Below are 8,002 nucleotides of genomic sequence, written 5' to 3' on the forward strand. Positions count from 1 at the left end.
ACAGAAGTACATCTGTTAAACGAATCACTTACTGGTTTTATATTCAAGCGTCTTAAGTTGCAGGACCAGTATTCTGTTAAAGAATCTGACACACTTGAGAGGTTGAAGGTGCATGCATTTTGAAATCTGTCTGTGAAGCAAAATTTTTTGTTAAGTTGTAATAATGTGGAATGTTATTAAACCAGTGAAATGCATTTCACTATGTTTTGATAAGTCTTAAAGGAGCGAAAGCTAATTTCAGCAAACATCTGCCAGATCAACCCACAGTTTATCCAGGGATGAAATCCTCCTGGCCCACACTCCCCTTGCTTATATATATACCACCAAGTCTTAGTTCCCAATCACTTGGGAAGGGGAGAAAAAAGTGGGGACTAACCCAGCAGATTTTCACCAAAATGAATGCTCGCTCCTTTGAGACTCTCCAAATTGCAGGGTAGTCATTCAGATGCTCTGTCTGTTTTCTATAAATGCATAAAAAAGATGTTTTGTGCTGCAAACACCATTCATCTATTTTCAATATCTTCTTTACTCATTTCAGCATCAGTGGGAACTGCAGCCCACCCAGCAAGCAATGCACATTACACAGGAAAGAATCCTAACCATTTTTTTTTAATTTAACAGGAAAAAAAACTTTTACAGAGACTGCAAATAGCCTCAAAGATGGTTATAATCAAAATTGCTCACGAAAGCCAATTTCAGCACTGCTGGGCAATGACATGAAGGCACTGTTATGACCCAATCCATGAATTACTGCAATGGTACAGCATGCCCATCATGATTCTGTTGGTTTACCTAGTTCATTTAAATTAGCTGCATCTCCAGAAGTTGCAGTCAGTCTTAACAGAGTAAAGTTATGTAATTGTGATGGGAATGTTGTGCCCTTGCACCGAATTATGAAATATATCAAAGGGTGATCCTGATGCTGGCCAGCAGTGCTGAAATGGAGTTTTACAAATGTTTTTTGCTCAACACTGTCTCCAAGGTCAGCAGGTATGGCAATCCCTATGAGAAGGTTTTTTTTTTAATTCAAAATAAATGTTATATAGGGCTCAGACCTTTTTTAAATACAATGTATCAGTAAGGCACCAGAGCTCTTGTCAATAGAATGATTTTTTCCTAATGTGATGGATATGCCAAAAATAAGATTTTGTAAGCCAATAGAAACTATAACAGTTTTTGCTAGTTTACATTCCCATAGTGTTGAGTCCCTGGAAAGCCCTTTTAAAGACAAGGAGATTTAATTTATATGATTTAATAATTTTGTTTCCACGTGTGTGTATATGTTGGGGGGAAGTGAAGTACAGGTTTAGTTACACGAATCTTCAAATTATTATGTGCCTTCTGCATTACCAAGACAATGTTTCTATCCTCAGAGCTAAGAGAATTATTTTGAGTTACAGGATGTTTATGTCACAGCTAATGCATCTTTGGGTTGATTTAGAAATGCTGTTGTATGATTCATGCATACCTCTCAACCTCTTAGCATAATAATTCTGGACAACACCAAAAATAATGGGTGAACAAAGGCCCCAAAATAACGACACTTTTTAAATATTGGCCTTTTAAGATTGATAGAATAACTGCTTTTGAATTAGTATGCATTTTCTGAAGGGCATGAAGTCTGAAACTCAAATGACTATCATTATTTAGTGACATCAGTCCTCAATTATTTGCCAGAATACTGCAAATTTTATGAGAAAAAGAGCAAAAAATATGGACATTCTGGGAAAGTCTGGACAGTTGAGAGGTATGGATTTATGTTATATTATGCATGAAACCATACCCTATAATAGTCACGGCTATGTCAAGTGCTTTTGTATTAACTGTATCTGATTTTGATAAGGTTGATTTATGGCATTGCAGTAGGTGCAAACTCCTAAACTTGTTGCATGTTAGGCTACAATTCCTAGCGATAATGTTATGCCCTTACCTGCCCAAGCTACTGCCTTTCAAGACAGCTTAAATGGTAGCTACTGTCATTGCATTAGAATGACATTTCACTCTCATTTGCAGCTTCACCATGTCATTTTGTACCCGAGTCTGTTTATATTAACCAGTCTTGGATTCTAATCAGTGACAGAATTTTCAAGTTATCCTTAACTGCATAAAATTATGCTGTAAATAGTGTGTTTTTTTTATGGGATTTTTTCCCCTTACTTTATACTATGATTTGATGAGCACCTTTATAAATTAACTTTGCTATAAAAGGCACTAGTCTGAAATGATAAGTAAACGAGCAAGCTTCAGATCATGGAAACATACTTCACTATTCTTTTAAACATAATTTCCAAAACAGATTTTGACAATAAGGTTACCAAAAGCTTACCTCAAATCTACATTTTATGTAGGTGGCATGTTCCCAGACTCATAATAATAGGAAATGTACTCCACTAATCTGGTTAAATTTGATGATTATGTATCTTGAAGTGAGGAAAATACTAATTTTCTGGCAGACAGTAAGCATTTTCATCTATCTGATGGTAATCCACTTTTAGGGAGTTCAGATGTCAGCATGTATCTGGTCCAAGTTTCATAATTAGTCATTCGACTTGCAGTCCAGGGTATCATTGAGGAGCCCAGCCCAGATTCCCATTTCCTCCTAAGTACTGAACACTATCTGGTTAAGTGACTTGCTGAAGGTCACGCCGTAGGCAAAAGAGGGGGTGAGGAAATCAAACCCTATACTACAAGAACTCCAGATTACAGCCTAAACCCTTTGCACCAAATGTCAGACAAGCTGGTCGCCGAAGCACATTTCATGGAAATACCTTATGAAGCATAGTCATACACTCAGTATTTACAAAACCCTTAAGCATGAGGGATGGAAATCTGTTTCAAAACATTTCCAGAGGTTAGTGTTAATACTAGTATGCAGAAGCAGGTTAACCAGCAGTTCAACAAACTAGTGACTGATATTCAAGACTAGGATATGGGAAGAGAACACAAGCACAAGGCCCTAAACACTCATGAGGACTTGCTTCTCCAGACATTAGACAATTAAAACATTTTAGTTATAACAATCAGTTTGCAATACTACACTAAAAAAGGTGCTTTTTGACATAAGGTATCAACACACATATGTTAGATACAATAAAGTATGCAAGCATGCTATGTTACCTACATAAATGATGGAACAGAACATTGCTCCTAAAAACCTAGCAGATCCGTGGAGCTTTGACCTCTGAATTTGTTGTCATCCTCCTGTGGCAAGAGGTTCAGAAGGGTCTCACCTATACAGGCTGGTCAGAATAAATGGAACCATGAATGAGGGATGCTAGCTCTTGGACAGCATGATAGTTCACTGTCTGTGTAATGTACAGTTTTCATGTTCTTTCTATTTTCCTCTGACTTCCCAAGCTCATGCTAGTTAACAAGTTATACCTGACAAAGAATAAGAGATAAACCATTTTACTTAATAGTTAGCAAATTGTAAATTAAAATTAAATTATCGTAGGCTTTTTTAATCCTTAGGTAGATTCTAGCAGCTTGTTCAAAGAATTAAGAAGCTATTAACAAGCTGTTTCCTGTGTCCAGAGGACCAGGGTTTGATTCCTTCAGCCTCCATTGCCTAACTGTGTGACTCTGGGCAAGTCCCTTAACCAGACATCACTTCTGGACTGAATCAGAAAAAGGTCGGTGGAAATAAGTGATCTACCCTAGTCAACAAATATAAGTAAAAATAAAATAAATAATGAACTCTTAAGCAAGGAACTTAGATGTACTATAGTGATACACAACAAAATTAATAGAAAATGATTAACTGCAACAAAATTTAAAAATGTCTACATCCCGCCAAACAATAAATACACAGTTATTCTGTAAGTTACTATTAGTCTAAATAATAGCTTGCAGTAATATGGAATGCCGGTTTTATTTTTAACATAGAGCAATGAATGTGTAGGCTTCCAAATTTTTAATAAATCAATTTCACATTCCCTTCTATGCCATGAATTTCATAGTTATAAATTACAAGTTTATCTTTTGTGCGTCATCTGCCCTATTTGTCTCTATACAATTTATTTGCTACAAGAGCAATATGCTCCGATAACATGAGAGGTAAACTGTGATGTAGGATGGCTGCAAGTAGCAGTGGCAGCTGAGGTCAACTGAATAGTAATCTGTTTGCCATGGTAATGTTCCCAGCCACACTGGAGGAAACCGAAAACACAAAAGTACACAGAATGTGAGTCAAAGATATGGCCTTCAGAATTGTCACATGACTGGAAGTATGATGTAAACATGTGTGTCATACAGAATACAGCACAGTAAAATAGCACCACATAAATGTCTAATGTAGGACCTTGTCTCCTTTATCCAGATTTGTTTTTGTCTAGGCACCTTTTGACAGTATCTTCTCCATTTTTATTGCAGTTAGTCCCTGTGTTGTTGCAGTTCTTGTAACCTTTCTGTGGTCTGCCAGACTTACTCTGACGTGTCTGCCCCAGTCAGGCTCCCAGCAGTCTGGAATAAACTTCCCGTTTCCTTTCACCTTCCCCCTTCCTAACTACTTATTGCTTAGTTTCATTTCCTTTTCTGATCAAACCATAGTTAACCTTTACACATTTGCTGTTGTCCTTGTTTTTTGTGTTTGTTTTTTCCTTCTTCCTGACCTGTGGGCACCATAGTTAGACTGCTGCAGCTGACATGCTGTGCTGTTGGTACTAATGCAGCTCATATTGATGTGAGCTGTGTAACTTATATACTATACGCATTTTATTTCTACTACCATTGCACAGTTGCATTATTTACCATTCACTGATATTACTCCATAAAATGTATTTCATTATTTCATGGCCCTATCTTGCTCTGCCTGCCTTGGGACACAGCAATTTTTTCTTTTTCTTTTTTTTTTTTTGCCTTTGGTTATTTTCTAAATATTTACATAAATATATAGTATTTTACTGGCGATTTCTTGTTCTGACCTTATTTGACTGTTCTAAATCAGTGATAATATATGCGTCATATGCAGAAGTGCATCCCTTAATGTTACTCTATATCCCTTGATACCATTTTTCTCAATAGTCGGTCTAAGTAGTGCTTTTCCTGAACTACCTGAGGAGTGAGCAAAGTGAGCAAAACATAGCTAGAAGATGGGTGCTATACTGATCACAAAAAAGTCATGTTAAATATTTACCGACAAAGCTGTTAAAGATACTTGATCTAATGTGATAAAAAATTGCAGCATGTGTTATAAAAACACCACAATGAATGCTACATTTCATTAATACTATGTATGTTTTTAAACTGATTTTTCTTTGCATTACCTAATTGTTGTTGTTGCAAAATCATGCACACTGAAGGGTTTTCAACTAGTTTCTTAAGAACCAAGATTTTTCTTCCTTTCTCTCTCTCTCATGTTTTGTGCTTGCTTTGTCCTTTACATCTTTCATCTAACCTTTCTTTTTTCCTGCCCTACCCCCAAGTATCTCTATTCTCTCCTCTCTTTTTATGTCTGGTGATGCTAAGTATTAATATCAATTTCCCTAGGGCCATGACTTCAGAATCAAACAAAATCAATAGAGATTACGCATTCCTGTGCTGGTTGACTGATGCCGTTGTTTCTATACTGTCAGCATTTGAATGAGAAGGAACCTAGTTATAGCTTTTGTTTTCTTCTATCTGCTACTGTCTCTCTTTCGCTTCTCATTTAACCTAAGCAAAACATAAATGATGCAAGTTCACTTTCTTGAAAGCAATGAGAAATAGTAAAGAACTTGGAATGTTAATCTAGTTTATCCAAAAGTACGGACACAGTTAATAAATAAGAAAAGGAATGTGTGCAACTTACCTGAATCCAGGCAGAGCCGTTAAAATGAAATGAAAATTCCTTCCAGGAGTCTTATAATGTGACGTATTTAATCTGCTTTGTGAATATTTAGAATATAGCTCTCGTATGTGGGACTAGTACTGTCACAGGATGTGAGCTCTGACTCACCAAAGACTCTTGTTGCAGCTTTTTATACCACCCCACGTGGAAGCTGAGTACAGCTCAGAACTCCCCCTCCAAAAAGAAAAAGAAAAAATCTCCACCCTAGTCTCGCTGGCTCCATCAGAATCTTGGTGATGCTGCTCACAGACCATCCCAAGAACTCTCTTTAGGCAAAAGCAATGTCATAAACAATGTGATAATCTTTGAATTTGAAGATTCCTTCGGTCATCTATAATTTATTTTAGCAACAGATACTAGCATATGTAAAACAGAGTTTATGTTGATTTCTGCAACAGACTCCTTACTTTATCATTGACAATTTACCTTTTGCATAGTAGAGAACTACTAAATAAACAGCCTGTAACCACGCACATTTTTTCATTGTTTTTTTGTACTTTTGAACTACTTAGCTGCCTGCTTCATTTGGGCGTCCTGTGCCCCTGGTCACTGCTATGTTGGTCATTAGGGACAAGCTTGGGGTATTGCCACTAACAGTATTAGTACTGATCATTCAGCTGTCTGCCTGACAGCAGAGTTTCTCAATGCATATCTTGCTCACATGTCACAGTATACGCCAGTATCCACACAGACTTTAGAGGCATGCCATATTCTCTGTAAATGAAGAAGCTGTATTGGTACAGGACCCTATGTTGTGTAGGAACCAGGTGTCAGCATTTCTGTACTTAAACCACTGCCATAGCATGGCCAGTTAGCATATAATCTAGCCTCAGATTTAAACTACTTGTATGAAAATTTAACTTTTATTACTGAGCTGCAAAATAATCCTATAGCAGATAATTTTATTCGTGTCCCTTAAAGGCTAACTGCTCTGACATAATCTAGTGGATGCTACAAAAGTTACACCTTCTGGTATCTGAACCTGTCGTGAGCATGTCAGTCTGTCAAAAGTGATTCCAATGAATGCAAAGAAAGCAAAGCCAGTTCACCGAAACAGCTTCATTGAAAATGGAGATTGCCTTTTTCTCCACTCCTGTGCATCCTCGGAGTTGGTGTATATATAATTCCGAGGTGGTGGGGGGGTGGAGGTTTTTACTGGGAGGTGCAGGTTTCAGGTACATTGACTGCTACTCATAAAAGAAATAATGTCTGACAAGTGGCCTCTAAACCCTTGGTTCTGTGGAGCCCCTCTGCCTCTGGGGCAGCATCCATTAACATCCCCCCTTTGTTATGAGGGGCCCTGCCTGAAGAAGATTCATATGAAAAATGTTGTGGTTGCTTAAACCAAAGACCTTTGCTAACACTATGGTTCCTAGAGAAGGATTGCGGAGGGGTAGCAAAAGGAGCTCCCATTGCAGAGAATATTCTTCCCTTCTTACCATTCTTCATCAATGAATTTTTAACTGTGATGATGTGTTGTAAGTGGCACTGAGAAAAGATGCCTTAAATTTGTCCGCTAAGTCACATAGTCTCAGCCAGGCATGATGGCAAAAGCTATGCTGGTACTTGCTGCCCTAGCTGCCCCAATGGCTTTGTTAGATAGAGCCTCAAACACAAATTACTGAGTGACAACATGTTGTATAATTGGGTGTAGGTCTCCAAAGGGAATCTAATGTTTGTTCAGCCAGATCTCTTTGGAACCTAGTCAGACAAACTCTCATGATTCTATCACTCTGCATTATGTTTGGACTTTTACTGACATTTGTCTTTTACACTAAATAGTAAATGTTAGACTTAAACTTGCCTTACATACTTAATATATTTTGTAAAGTCTGCTTTTTGCATTATCCCTGTTACTTCAGTGTAATTCATAATTTATTGATATGTTTATGATGAATGTATCTTGTTTTGCCACCTTAGCTTGGGTCATGGCAGAAAAGGGTCCTTGTGCTAGTCTGTTTAGCCAGATAACAAATGTTAAGTAAATAAATATGTTACTTAACACCTTTAGTGAAACAATTCCTGAGGTATAAATAAATATGTAATGTAACACCTTTAGTGAAACGATTCCTGAGGCATAAATAAATTGTAACTTAACACCTTTAGTGAAACGATTCCTGAGGGATAAATAAATATGTAACTTAACACCTTTAGTGAAACAATTCCTGAGGCATA

At 37.2% G+C, this 8,002-nt stretch overlaps 1 protein-coding gene across 1 annotated transcript in view; it reads right to left on the reverse strand.

Annotated features, from left to right (window-relative positions):
* LOC122809135 (dual specificity protein phosphatase 6-like) overlaps positions 1-5,948 on the reverse strand; it is a 251,806-nt gene extending 245,858 nt beyond the window's left edge. The window contains exon 1 of the mRNA XM_044080404.1: positions 5,789-5,948. The gene's annotated coding sequence lies outside the window, so the exon portion shown is untranslated. The remainder of the gene's footprint in view (positions 1-5,788) is intronic.
* Positions 5,949-8,002: the final 2,054 nt, after the last annotated feature.

Source organism: Protopterus annectens, chromosome 8.part0 (assembly GCF_019279795.1).
Source record: "Protopterus annectens isolate FY-2018-M chromosome 8.part0, PAN1.0, whole genome shotgun sequence".
NCBI lineage: Eukaryota > Metazoa > Chordata > Ceratodontiformes > Protopteridae > Protopterus > Protopterus annectens.